This window comes from Urocampus carinirostris, chromosome 16 (assembly GCF_059441175.1).
Source record: "Urocampus carinirostris isolate Australia breed hairy pipefish chromosome 16, RoL_Ucar_1.0, whole genome shotgun sequence".
NCBI lineage: Eukaryota > Metazoa > Chordata > Actinopteri > Syngnathiformes > Syngnathidae > Urocampus > Urocampus carinirostris.
Window position 1 is genome coordinate 22126548 of NC_142364.1, and position 14070 is coordinate 22140617.

General features: G+C 40.7%; 1 pseudogene; it reads left to right on the top strand.

Annotated features, from left to right (window-relative positions):
* The first annotated feature begins 13453 nt into the window (after positions 1–13453).
* Positions 13454–13657, top strand: LOC148350726 (U2 spliceosomal RNA; annotated as a pseudogene).
* Positions 13658–14070: the final 413 nt, after the last annotated feature.

Below are 14070 nucleotides of genomic sequence, written 5' to 3' on the forward strand. Positions count from 1 at the left end.
TAAACAGATTTATGTCATATTATTGTCTTTTTATTTAAATAAATACCATGTCCAAACAAAATCAAACCTGACAATATCAAAACCAGCTATTTCAATTGCCCAACATATTCCGTGCTAATGACAACCAATAACTTCACAAATCCATTAAAGCACATGTGGGAAACTCATGGCCGAGGGGACAAATGCACAACAGTGTTTCCATATCATGCCAACGAGTAGAATTGAGAAATACATTTTCCCCAAAATATCCAAGAGGATTTAGTAAAACAGTATTTAGGTATTTAGGATGGCTTGCTAAACGGCTAAAAAACTAGCTTGATAGTTAGCCAGAGAGGTAAAAAATTAAAATGGAGCTCGATAGCAAGCTAAAAGAGTAAAAAGCCACCCAAAATGGCCAGATTGAAAGCTAAAAAAGCTAGATAGCGAGCCAGAAAGGAGGCCACAATTTAGCATGCTAACTAGCAAATAAGATAAAATTTTAGCAAGATAGCATGCAAAAAACTAAATCGCTGACTAGCCTACCAAATAGCTAAAAATGTAAGAAGGTAGGTCGCCAACGATCTAAAAAGGTTGCCAGTTAGCCAGCTTAAAAAAACTGCACATTTTTTGCTCATTTGCTTTATAAAACCATTAATAGTAATTTAATGTTAGTATAGTAATTTAGTTTGTTGTATTTCTTGTAAAAAAAATCAATAAAAGATTAATTATTATATTTGTTTAATGCACGAATACATTCTTAAATTATCTTATCCTGTTTCAAAATAGATTTCTTTTCATGAAGCCTATGAACTGCAATGTATTAATTTACATTTTTAAAATAACAATTTATCATGTTATTACTATGTTATAACAATGTTACTACCAGGTTATATAATAAATCGATTCAGTCAACCAAGAAAAAATAATTTTGACAGAAAATTACAATGACCCAGCACTGGTGAGTTATTTCATGAACAGGTGTCCACTAAGGAGAGTTGAGGTGCACCACGTTGGAGACCCCTGCTTTGTAGCATGTTATGTAGCGATATTTCTTTCAATCAAACAGTTCTGTTTGTGACATGTTAATTAATAAATCAGATATTTTACATAAAGGAGTAGTTACATTTATTTACATTCCATTTTATTACATTTAGTAATCAATTATAACTTATATTCAGCTTTTTGAGGAATACCAGTTTGGCACACCTGCATTAAAAATACTGTGTATATTATTTTTTGTCTCCTGGTGGAAAAAAGCAACGTCATCCCATCTCATCTCATCTCATCAGCTGCACCGCTTATCCTCAGTAGAGTCGCGGGGGTGCTGGAGCTCATCCCAGCAATCATCGGGCAGTGGGCAGGGGACACCCTGAACTGGTTGCCAGCCAATCGCAGGGCACACGGGGACAGACAACTCACTCGCTCATTCACACCTAGGGACAATTTGGACCGGCCACTTGACCTGACATGCATGTTTTTGCAATGTGGGAGGAAACCGGAGTGCCCGGAGGAAACCCACGCAAGCACGGGGAGAACATACAAATTCCACACAGGAAGTCTGGAGCTGGATTTGAACCCACGCAGGAGGTTCCCATGACTTGAACTGTGCCGCACATGCGCTTACCACTGCGCCGCCGTGCTGCCCCGCAACGTCATCCATTTATAATTAAAAAATATATATCAATTTGAATGATAAGCAATAATGAACTACTTGAATTATAATATAAACGTGTTAGAAATGTGTATTTATTTGACATAAGATGAGGCTCACGAGGAGCGTTGAAACTAAAGGTAACGTATAATAACTACACTTGTATTTTCAAAGATAAACAAAAAACAACCAGCAAGGATTTGTGCTTTGCCTCAGAGGAGTTCAAATGGAACCGTTTTCGTTTGTTCTTTTGAAGCGCCCCTCGAGAAAAGAATCTCGACGGTCAAAAAGCAAATGGTGAAGTGTGCGAGAGGATGCCAGCGGCTGCTTTCTGGAGTGGGACCTCAGCTGTGTGCCCATCTTTGGCAATTAGGTGCGATGATGCTTCAGGTTGCAGCATACGGGAGGAAAACACGAGCATAATATTCATAAGAAGGCATGAAGGGGGAAGCTGGGATATTTCCATGAATATGCTAGGATACTGTATTGTGTCATTTCTGTTTTTAATATTATTATTATTATTTTTTTTATCTTTAAATAATGTATAATAGTTATTGGGACCACATGTCCATAAAAATACATCAACGATCAACAATCACGTTGCAGGTACCAATCCCTTTTAAGTGTAGCGCTGAAATTAGCATTTCTCATCTTGCCTTTTGTACTTGTACCAGTCCTTTTACCATGAACACAGCAGGCAGAGTCTGAGATTTGCAACGATATATACATACGTGTATGCATTTCTGCAGGGATTTAATTATAACGTTTAATGGAACATCACTACATCGCTTTAACACAATGAAAAGTATGCAAACATGAACATGATTTACTGGAGAGATATCCTCTGGTCTGATGAGACAAAGATTAATTTCTTTGGCTCAGATGGTGTGAAGCATGTGCGGCGGCAACTAGCTGAGGAGTACAAAAGACATTGGTGTGGCGCGCCTAAAGTCCAGCATGGTGTTGGGAATGTCATGGTTTGGGGCTGCATGAGTGCAACTGGTATTGGAGAAACACGAACCCAAGCATGTACTGTGAAATACTGGAGCAGAGAATGGTCCCCTACCTCTAGAAACTGGGTTCCAGGGTAATGTTCCAGCCTGACGATGACTCTAAATACACTTCTAGGATGACCAAGGCTTTTCCAAAGGGGCTAAGAGTATAGGGGATGAACTGGCCAAGCATGTCTCTAGATCTGAATCCAATAGAACATTGTTGGGGCATCCTCAAGCAAGCGGAAGGTGGAGAACTACAAGATCTTGAATATCCCCCAGCTCAGTCGTGTTGTCATGGAGGAGTGGAAGAGTGTTCCAGTGGCCATTTGTGAGGCTCTCCTGAAATACATGGCCAGGAGGATTAAACAGGTTTTGCAAAAGCATGGTGGCCACACAAATACACAAATATTGAACTTCAGGAACTTTCACTTTTGGGTGTACTCACTTTTGTTACCAGGGGTTTATCTAATAATGGCTAAATTTTGAGTTTCTTGAGGGGAAAAATAAATATACACTGCTATATAAGCTTTATAAAGGCTACCTTTCAACCTTTCATTGTGTCCCTGCAGAAATGCGATAAAAAAAATACAAAAGTCAATTCCATTGAAGTTGGGAAAAAGTTTAAAATGTCAGTAAAATTAGAATAGAATGACTTGCAAACCTTTTCTAACCCATATTTAAATGAATACACCACAAAGACAAGATTATACATGTTCAAACTCATAAACTTTATTTCCATAAGCAAATAATGATAAACTTAGAATTTTATAATTGCAACAAGTGCCAAAGTAGTTGGGAAAGGGGCTTCTTCACCATTGTGTTACATCACCTTTCCTTTTAATAACACTCAATAAACGTTTAGGAAGTGAGGAGACTAGTTGTTGAATCGTTGATAGTGGAATCCTTTCCCATTCTTGCTTTATGTACAGCTTCAGCTGTTCAACAGTCCGGGGTCTCCTTTGTCTTATTCTGCGCTTTATAATGCGCCACACATTTTCAATGGGAGACAGGTCAGGACTGCAGGCAGGCCAGTCAAGCACCCGCACCCTCTTACTACGAAGCCACGCTGTCGTGAGACGTGCAGTGTGTGGCTTGGCATTATCCTGCTGGAAGAAGCAAGGGCGCCCATGGTAAAGATTCTGTTTGGATGGCAACATACTTTGTTCCAAAACCTGAATGTACTTTTCTGCATTAATGGTGCCTTCACAGATGTGCAGGTTACCCATTCCTTGGCCACTCATGCACCCCCATACCATCACAGATGCTGGCTTTTGCACTTTGCGTGCATAACAGTCTGGGTGGTTCTGTTCTTCTTTGGACCGGAGGACACGACGTCCACAATTTCCAAACACAATTTGGAAAACTGACTCATCAGACCACAGAACACTTTTCCACTTTGTATCAGTCCATTTTAGATGGGCTCGGGCCCAGAGAACCCTGCGGCGTTTCTGGATGTTGTTGATGAATGGCTTACGCTTTGCAACATAAAGTTTTAACCCACACTTACGGATATAGCGTCGAACTGTATTGACTGACAGTGGTTTTCCAAAGTGTTCCTGAGCCCATGTGGTGATGTCCTTTACACATTGATGTCGGTTCTTAATGCAGTACCGCTTGAGGGCTCGGAGGTCACGGGCATTCAATAATGGTTTACGGCCATGCCGTTTACGCACAGTGATTTCTCCAGATTCCCTGAACCTTTTCACAATATTATGGACTGTAGATGATGATATCCCTAAATTCCTTGCAATTGTACTTTGAGGAATGTTGTTTTTAAACTGTTCAACAATTTGCTCACGCAGTTGTTCACAAAGAGGTGAACCTCGCCCCATCCTTGCATGTGAATGACTTAGCTTGTTCGGGTCTCCCTTTTTTATACCCAGTAACAACTCTCACCTGTTGCTAATTCATCTGTTCACCTGCAAATAGTTGGTTGATTTCCATTCATCCACTTTCTGAGTAGTTATTGACACCTGTCCCAACTATTTTGGCACGTGTTGCTGTCATCAAATTACAGAGTTGATGATTTTCTCCCAAAACAATAAAGTTTATGAGTGAAGACAATAAATATGTTGTCTTTGCTGTGCATTCATTTAAATATGGGTTGAAAAGAATTTGCAATTTACTTGGATCAATTTTTATTTGCAATTAACACACTTTCCCAACTTCATTGGAATTGAGTTTTGTATATACATATGTATATATATATATATATATATATATAAATATATATATATATATATATAAAACAAACATATTACATATTATCGGTTTTTTTTTTTCATTTTATTTTTTTCTCTCTCCTCTCTGTACAATTAACGGGCCAGCAGTAGCTCAGGAGGTAAAGCGATCGTTTTAGGATTAAGGGATCCCAGTTTGAATCCCGGCTTGTCCGTGTTACATGTCAAAGTGTCCTTGGGTAAGACACTGAACACCCAATACCCCCAATAAGCAGGTTAGCGCCTTACATGGCTGCACAGATCACGGCCGCCATTGGGAAATATGAAGCACAATGTAAAGCGCTTTGTGAAGTCATTGACTTGAAAAGCGCTATATACTGTAAATGCAGATCATTTCATAAAAAATGCAGATCATTAACAATTTTTCGTTCTGGACCAAAATCTAGCTTTTTTTTTTCCTACCGTTAAAACAAGCTTTCTGTTTTTTACAGTAAGATATAGGAGTTACTTGATGCAGATTGGCAGGGATGTACTTTTTTTTAACATGCAAAAGATATTTTATGACCTGCATGAAAGCTTAGAAGATCTCCCCCCCTATTCCCAGTTTTTTTCCTCAGCGTCCTCCCCTGTTGTTTTGCTTTACTGTGTTTTGCCTTCTAAGCTCCTTTAACACTGCGGCAGGCTTTACTGCCTCCTTGCAGATTTACAAACCTTAATCTGCGCACTGACTTGTTGACCGGAGATTAGCGCCAATGCCGCGAAAAATAAAATAAAAATAAAAACACAGGGAAAGAATAAGAAGGGGGAAAAAAACAGTGGTGCACCCCCCAAAAATAGTATGTTGTGTGTTTTTTCATGCACACTGGGCTATAAGGTGCAAGAGATTAAAACCACAGTAAGGATTTAACTGTGTTTCAGCATTGATTGATTGGTTGGAATACCCATCTCAATTACATAACATTGGATGCAATGGGAATTGAAACTGGGTTGTATCCACTAGACCACTGGTTGTCAACTGGTCTGATTTCCACTCTAATGACAAGCAGTGACCCCAACTGAGAGAGAATTCTACTTCCTAAATGTATCCAATGAAAGGGTTGTACAGTTCAAAGGATAGTTTCGTACAACATACTCAATAGAAGCCAACAAAGCATATACACAATCTCATAAAACTGCATTAAAATATACCCATACTGAAATAAATTATAAATATTGACAAAACGTGTACCAAAGCATTGCCAACTATTTAATTATGTAGTTGAAACATAATTCATATATGGGTAAAAAGCTAAGGCGGCTAAGTGGTTAGCGCTTCCGTGGCAAATTTCTTGGGTCAAGGGATCAAATCCAGCAACCAGCATTCCTGTGCTTTGTTTGCATGTTCCCCCTATATATGTGTTGGTTTCCTCCGGGCACTCTGGTTTCCTCCCACATGACAAAAACATGCACGTCAGCTTAAATGGCCGGTCCAAATTGTCCCTAGGTGTGAATGCACGAGTGAGTTGTATGCCTTTGTGTAACCTGCGACCGGCTGGCACCCAGTTCAGGGTATCCCGTGCCCACTGCCCGAAGATAGTTGGGATGGGCTCAAGTACCCCCGCGACCCTACTGAGGATAAGCGATGCAGATAATGGGTGGATGGTAAAAAGCTAAAAATGTAAAAATTTCAAACCATCTACTGTACCTTCTAGCAGCCCATTAATGGTAGACACTCCTAAGCAATTTTCTTATTTCGCAGCTGTTACCTTCTTCGAATCTATCATTATTCTCACTGTTTTCCACTTTTCCTCCATTTTGGACCCATTATTAGGGGCAGGATCAAAATATCACAATAAAGGGACATGTGGTCCCTCTCAAACACAATTAGAATGGCGCCGATTGATTGAACAGGAAATAGAAATAAATTAGGGAATCCCTCTCATCTACCATTAAAGAGTGTAACTAAATCTCTTTTTTTCTTCTTCTTAGCATTATTTTGCCAAGGCAAAGGCCTACGACCCACTAAAAACAGGTACTCGACCCACTTCGGGGTCTCGACCCACCAGTTGAGAAACACTGCACTCGATCACCCACAATACACTTGAAAGGCGTTAGATTTGATCTCATCATGACACGATTTTTACTCATGGCAGCATTTAGTTGATGTTATTATCCGGCTGGGCCGCGAGAACATTGTAAGACACTAAACTAGTCTGTGGTACAGAAAATGTTGGAGACCACTAAAATACAGTATTGCATGAATAGAAAGACATTGTGGGAAGTAATTTGATCACTCTAAAATGAATGAAGAGAAAGGCATTGCGGGAAGTAATTTAGTCATCCTGAACGATATAAACAAACGAATGGCAGCTTGTATTCAAAGTGTTTGTCATTGACAATGCTTGGTTTGAGCTGAGAAAAAGTGAAAAAAAAATGATACAGATTTTTAATCACTTTCTGTTTTCTCATTTCTCTAACTATTCCGCCAGGGTCGTTGGGGTACCACTTTTCTCTGGTGGTGTACAGATTGGGGTCGCCCATTCCTTTCCGGGCCAGGGTTTTAGTGTAAGGGCTTGCTCCTCCACTTGAAACCGATAGTACTGGTTTCCATGTTTGCCAATAGCAGGAGAAAACATCCCGATCTGACTCAGATACAGCACCTTCAACATCTGGTCGCCATTGTTTTTTTAGTGTGAACCGTCATTCAGCTCTTCAGAGATGAGCTGGATTTTGACACTGATGTTGAGGTTTTTGAGTTTTCCCTTGTCCTCATGCAGGTTTTAGATCCGGGGATGGTGGTTTGCAGTAATCTGTGGTCTGTACAGCCCTTTGAGACTCCTTGATATAAAGGGCTATACAAATAAATATGACTTGACTTGACTAGATCCTAAATCCCTAGAAAAAAAACATTTAGTTCCAAAATCTTCATTAACACATTGCACAATACACATTGCATCACTTTATATTTAATCTTTTATATCAAACTTTCTGACAATGATGTTTACATTCTTTGCTTTGGTGACATATTGAAGGCTCAAAAGGTATTTGTCCAGTGAAGGACTTTAAAAATGATGTGGTAATGAGATAAGACATAATACCTTTTCATATGTCATCTGTACCTATAGGGGTTTAACGGATAAGATCCAGCATGTTCCCCGCCGTGGTCCAGGTTCAATTCCAGTTGCATCCAATGTTTCAGGCAGCCTAGTGGTTAGCATTAGGTGCTCTTACACTTGTTACCAGGTTCGATTCCTGTATGCAATTGTGGTCAGCAACAAAATGTATCGCGTGATCCATAATTTCACAAACATGGTCACAATTTTGCGCGCATATAAGGCTCACCAGGTTATAAAGCACGCAATCAAATTTCTGGGATTTTTGGGTGTGCTTTATAATCCAGAGAAATACGGTGAACGAAACCAGCACTGATTTTAAATTAAGATGAAGGAAACTAGGAGACTTGTTTTAATGATGGCAAATAATTGGCCCTGAAGGCGGTCTGTCTAATTGGGGTCAAATTAAATCAAAGTTGTATGCGTAGACGAGTGTGCTGATAATTGGTATATTGTCAACGAGGACGGCCTGGTGGCAATGGGCCAAAACTGAGAAATGCCACCCGGCACAATTACACGTCTCAGACAAAGGATTATTCATCACTGCTTGTCAAAAACAAAATGAAACAATGATCTTCATTACACTCAAATGTTTGGAATGTGTTAAAGGGACGGTGTATAGTATTTGTCCACTAGATGTCACTGTATTGTGTAGTGAAAGTGAAAAGGAATGCTACGAAGCGCAAAGAAGAAAACAAACTGCTGGGACTTAAAGCGATCAAACAGCAAAGATTTTGTCCCTCATTTATTTGCCTAGCCCTCAGCAAAGACTGGGAAAAAAGTAAAAAGGCAAAAAGAAAAAAGAAAGAAAGAAAGAAAGAAAGAAAGAAAAACAGAAAAAAAGAATAAAAGAACGAACAAACAAACAAAAGAAAGAAAGAAAGAAAGAAAGAAAGGAAGAAAGAAAGAAAAAAAGAAAGAAAGAAAGAAAAAACGAACAAACAAAAGAACGAACAAATGAAAGAGAGAAATAAATAAATAAAGAAAGAAAGAAAGAAAGTCTGCACTTGAACTCTTATTACTTTCACGATTTTTATGCTACAAATACAAAAAAAACCAACAACAACAAAAACAACAAAAACACAGTGCAGAGCATGACATCAATCTCTAGCCCTCCACCCCACACCCCATTCTTCGAACTTATTGGGTTCTGCCCTGACCAGCTGTAATAAAAGTTAGAGAAAAGCAGATAGGCGCAGCGGTAAATAAAGCTTTAGGGCTTTCTAAATTACGTTTGGCATTGTTAACAGACACTTTAGAGAAAAAAATATTTAACTTTCACCTTAAACGATGCACGGCACCTTTAAATCCTGTATTGCATGATTACCCTGTCTAATCTTTTTGTCTTGTCACATTTATTTGTGTAGTCCTTAATGACAAAATGTCTCAACGTACCACATAGGATTACAATTCCACCATCAGCTAATATTAAATCAACATGCATGCAAGGAAAAACTCAAAACCTCAGCACGAGGAAAATAAGAAACCTTGAGAAGGGGCCTCACAAGTGATAACTTTCCTTCCAGGGTGACCAGGGGTAATAGATTTAGCATTGGGTAACAGTACACAAAACAGAGTGAACATCAATAAAAGAGAACAATAGGTAATATGTTGAAATTTCCCCAGAAAGTGCATGACAGCAACGTTGCAGCTTCCCATTTCTTCCGGCTGATTGATGCAAGCGTAGACATACTCAAGGTCCAGATGCTCGTCCAGATGCTCGTATCACCAGCCAGGCAGTCGGAAAAAGTCAGGGAAAGAAAAGTATGAGGTGGGCATCAATCATAAGTCCTAAGTCTAGATTTAAAAACTTCCACTCAGGTAGCAGTTTTTATCTCCAAAGGCAAAGCTTTCCACAGCACCAAGGCCCGGATGGAGAATGCTCTCGAGCCTACAGACTTCTTCTTGGCTCTTGGAGTCACAAGTAGACCTTTCCGAGCAGAGGGTCTGTGCAGGGGCATAGGGGGAAATCAAATCGGAGAGATAAGAGGGGGTAAGTCCATGTGAACATTTGTATGTTAGTAAGTGAACCAACCTTAAAGTCATATATTAAGCAGACTGGGAGCTAATAAAGGAATGATATGGTCAAACTTTTTTTGTCTAAGTCAAAAGTATCTCTGCCGTTTTGTTTTACTCCTGGTACGCTGTTATGACAACAAAGATATTAAATGAAAACATACAGTATAAGAAACTGATGAAACAGAAACCAGTGCAGTGATAAATGTAAAAAAAATGCAGTACATGCCGACATGTATACTGTGATTGTAAATGTATACAAAATACGTCTCGTGAGCTCAATGCATCTTGACATAACAAATATGTATATATCCGTGCACAGCTGAGCAGAGCCGTGCAACAAGCGGGTGTTACCGTGGGGGTGCCGAGCGCACCCATGCCACCCTCCCGACACCAGGCCACTATTGTGCTGCTGTCACAATCCATCATGTCCCCCGCCTCCCCTCCAAAAAAGACGGGCCTTGTCCGCGAGGGAGGGGACCAATCACACGCCTCATTAGCCAGGCTTGGTTACTCCCAAGCAAAGTGGTCCCCAGACACCTCGGCCTGTTGCGCCGTGAACCCACAGCCGCAGTTTGCAAAGCATAGAGGAACGCCGATATATAAACAACCCATTTCTCCCAGAACGGGAGGCCGCTGTTTTACTATGAAATTCTCCTCGGTTCTGATCCAAACAAACGAGCTAAGCTCAGCCCACAGTCATCTACTGTAGACCAAGTTCCTCCCAGTTCTCATTGTTCGTAAAACGGCTCCATCTGGCGAGGTTTCACTGACCGGCCCGGGCGGCGCTGCTGCGCTCCCCCGGCAGCTGGCTAAACTGCCCAACCGCTTTCCCGCTCGGACTTTGCAGCAACCGACACTTCTACCACAACAACATGCGCGTCCGTGCACGCGCGCACATGCTAACTGTTGCCCTGAGGGGTCCGACTCGGCCTGGCGCGGCCCGGCTTGGACGGTCATCTGGCGTGAGTCGGACGAAGGCGCTTGGCGGGGTGGTGCCGGCATCCCCGGGCCTTTTGTTTCCAACCAGGGGAGATTAAATAGGTCAGAAGTACAGTAGTAGGCACGCGCTTTGTTGATTTAATGAGCCTGCAGTAGAGATTTGGACATAGGACCTGGTTTAGCAAGTACCATATTTTCCGCACTATCAGGCGCACCCCCCAAAAATTGTATTTTGTGATATTTTTCATACATAAGGCGCACCACACTATAAGGCGCATGGAATTAAAACCACGATAAGGGCTAGGGCTGCACAATCGATAATATAACCAACGAATTCATGCATTGATTGATAGGCTTGAGTAGTAACGGAATACACGTAGGGTTACGTAATCAGGATCAACGCTGTGCAAAATCCATCCTGCGCATGAAAATCAGGGCTTGAAATTATAAAACGTATTCACTAAAAAATTCAGCCAGGATTACTGCGCATGCAGGCAAAAACAATGCAGGTTCCCTCTGAAGGGTGTCTTAAGTGTGGTCTTTGAAGTCAATTTCAGCACCAGAGAGAAAATGAAGGGAAAAATAAAGCAAGCGTGCATGTTAGCTCGAGTTATTGAGACAGAGAGAGAGAGAGAGAGAGAGAGAGAGAGAGAGAGAGAGAGAGAGAGAGAGAGAGAGACAGAGACAGAGAGAGAGAGAGAGAGGCAGGGAGGGGAAGGTGGGTTGGCTTCTTAGGTCACAGGTTGTAAAGGTCTGCTTTTTATTTTAAAAATATTCTTATTGTATTATTTTTTATGAATAAGACATTAAAATATATAGGGACAATTGAGGTTTACTTTGATTATCGTCTGCACGGTTAGACTATCTGGCTATGTGACCTTTCTCACCTACTGTAAGTGACTACAGTGCACATTTCCGTCTTTTTTTCAGAGAAGCCACTCTTTCGCCTCGTTAAAAAAGGCTGACTCCTTTGGCACCCAAACGGCTCTCCAGGTTGTTTTGTTGCTTTAATCCATATGTTACCAATTACCGTAAATTCCGGACTATAGAGCGCACCTGATTATAAGCCGCACCCACCACTTTCTGAGTGATTTGACACTTTTGTACTCACACAAGCCGCACCCATGTATTTGCCGCGGGCGCCTGCAGTGAAGCAGTCACGAGTTTAACCCAGGCCAGGCTATAAGTTCCATAATTGTAGGGGGGATTTTGTAGGGGTTTATTGTTCTAATTCTTTATCAATCATCCATTATCCATTATCCGTTATCGGTCAAGTCATAATACACTGCAAAGCCAAGAGGCCGAGACACTTGCTCTCAGCCAAAAGGCTGAGTCAAGGTCCTAGCCACAGGACCAAGCAGCGATCACTGCGAATGCACCGTTCCCGGAGGTACTGCAATAGCGGACCGATGCGTGGAGTGGACAGAACAGGCTCTTTTTTTTTTGGTTTGAATGTGAGGTTTGCACAACCCTTCTCGACAATCTCAACAGCAATCAAGCATATTCACAATTTCGTTATATAACATCTTTGTCAGTTCCAATAGATCCTCCCAGGCCAAAATCGATTGTTTTTTGGTCTGAACAAATCCACCGACACCAACAGCAGCAAACAAACACGACAATAGAACACAAATCCAGAACCACAGTAGGCATCACAAATAGAAAATGATACCCGTAATTAAGGTATGATGCAGACTTGTAAAGTCGGAGTCCCTTTGAAAGTAATCCAAGGAAACAAAATGTATATTTCCAAAGTTAAGGGTGGGAAACATATACATCCACTATTGTCCGCTGTGATTTAGGGCTATACAAATAAAAATGACTTGACTTGACTTGACAGATCTACCGGTAACTCGGCTTTACCACATTTCCCATCAGCTCGCGTTTGCTCCGCCACATATTTTTGATTCGTCCGTAGAACACATAACAGAATAAATCTCTAAAATAAATACATTACAAAAATATACAGTTGCAAATACATATTATACATGGTTACACATATTTAGGAAGAAAGACGGTACACCGAGAGAGTTTTCAAAGCTTAAATAATAATAATATAACTTTCATCCCAAACCGTGCCTTTGAAAGGTACCAACACGCTAGTAGAATCACGCTCGCAAAGTATCAACCATATCTGTGAAGAAAAATCTTCCCGTAATTATGAAATTTGTGGTGGATTGTCTTCAACTCCCTTCTCATAACTATCGCCATCAAGGGCATCTTCCTCAGTATTGGAACGTATCTTAACTCTACAGAAAATATATGTTAAAACTTATAGATTGCAGTCTTTCTTGGCTATATATTCTACTGGTCTTAATCTTACCTTTTAAACTCCTGCGCCGATGGTGGCCGATAGAAAAATTCCATAAATTAGCCGCTTCACCGAATAAGCCGCAGGGCTGAACATTTGGGAAAAAAGTAACAGCTTATAGTCAGGAATTTACGGTATTATGAAAAAAAACGCACAAAATGATTAAAAAGGGGGGAAAACACTGACAAAAAAAGAAAAATGTCACAAGCCAGGAACAGAGACAGCGGAGGCACTAAATATTACACACAGTCCCATTAAAGACTAACACTGCACAAAATTTTCCACTTAAAGCGCTCACTTAAAGATCAAGTGTAGTATGCCAACTATGGTTCTAGAATTGTGTACTATCTATGTGGTAGCAAAGAGATTGTCTACTATTTATTTAGTTACAATCTTTGATTTTTGCATTTCGGAGATGGAATATGAGCTTGCTCTGTCCACTCCACGCATCGGCCCGGTATTGCAGTACCTCCGGGAACGGTGCATTCGCAATGATCGCAGCAAGGCTTTAGGGCTAGGACCTTAGCTTGGCCTTTTGGCTGAGAGTAAGTGTCCCGACTCCTAGGCTTTGTAGCGTATTATGAACTGACCGATAACGGATAATGGATAATGAATAACGGAGATAGATCAATAACCCTTAAAAACCCCAAAACCCCATGTTATAGATTACTAGTTATTTTGTTGTTGTTGTTGTGCTCTGTACAGCCCTTTGAGACTTTTTGTGATAAAGGACTATACAAATAAATATGACTTGACTTGACTTCTCCCTCTTTGATCACTCTCGTGTTACATTCAAACAATGCGCAAATGATTTGAATGTAACTGTCATGACCGGAATAAGAAGTGGACCAGAATGCGTTTCACACAATGCTTTATTAAGGGATTGGGGAAGTCAGGACGATAG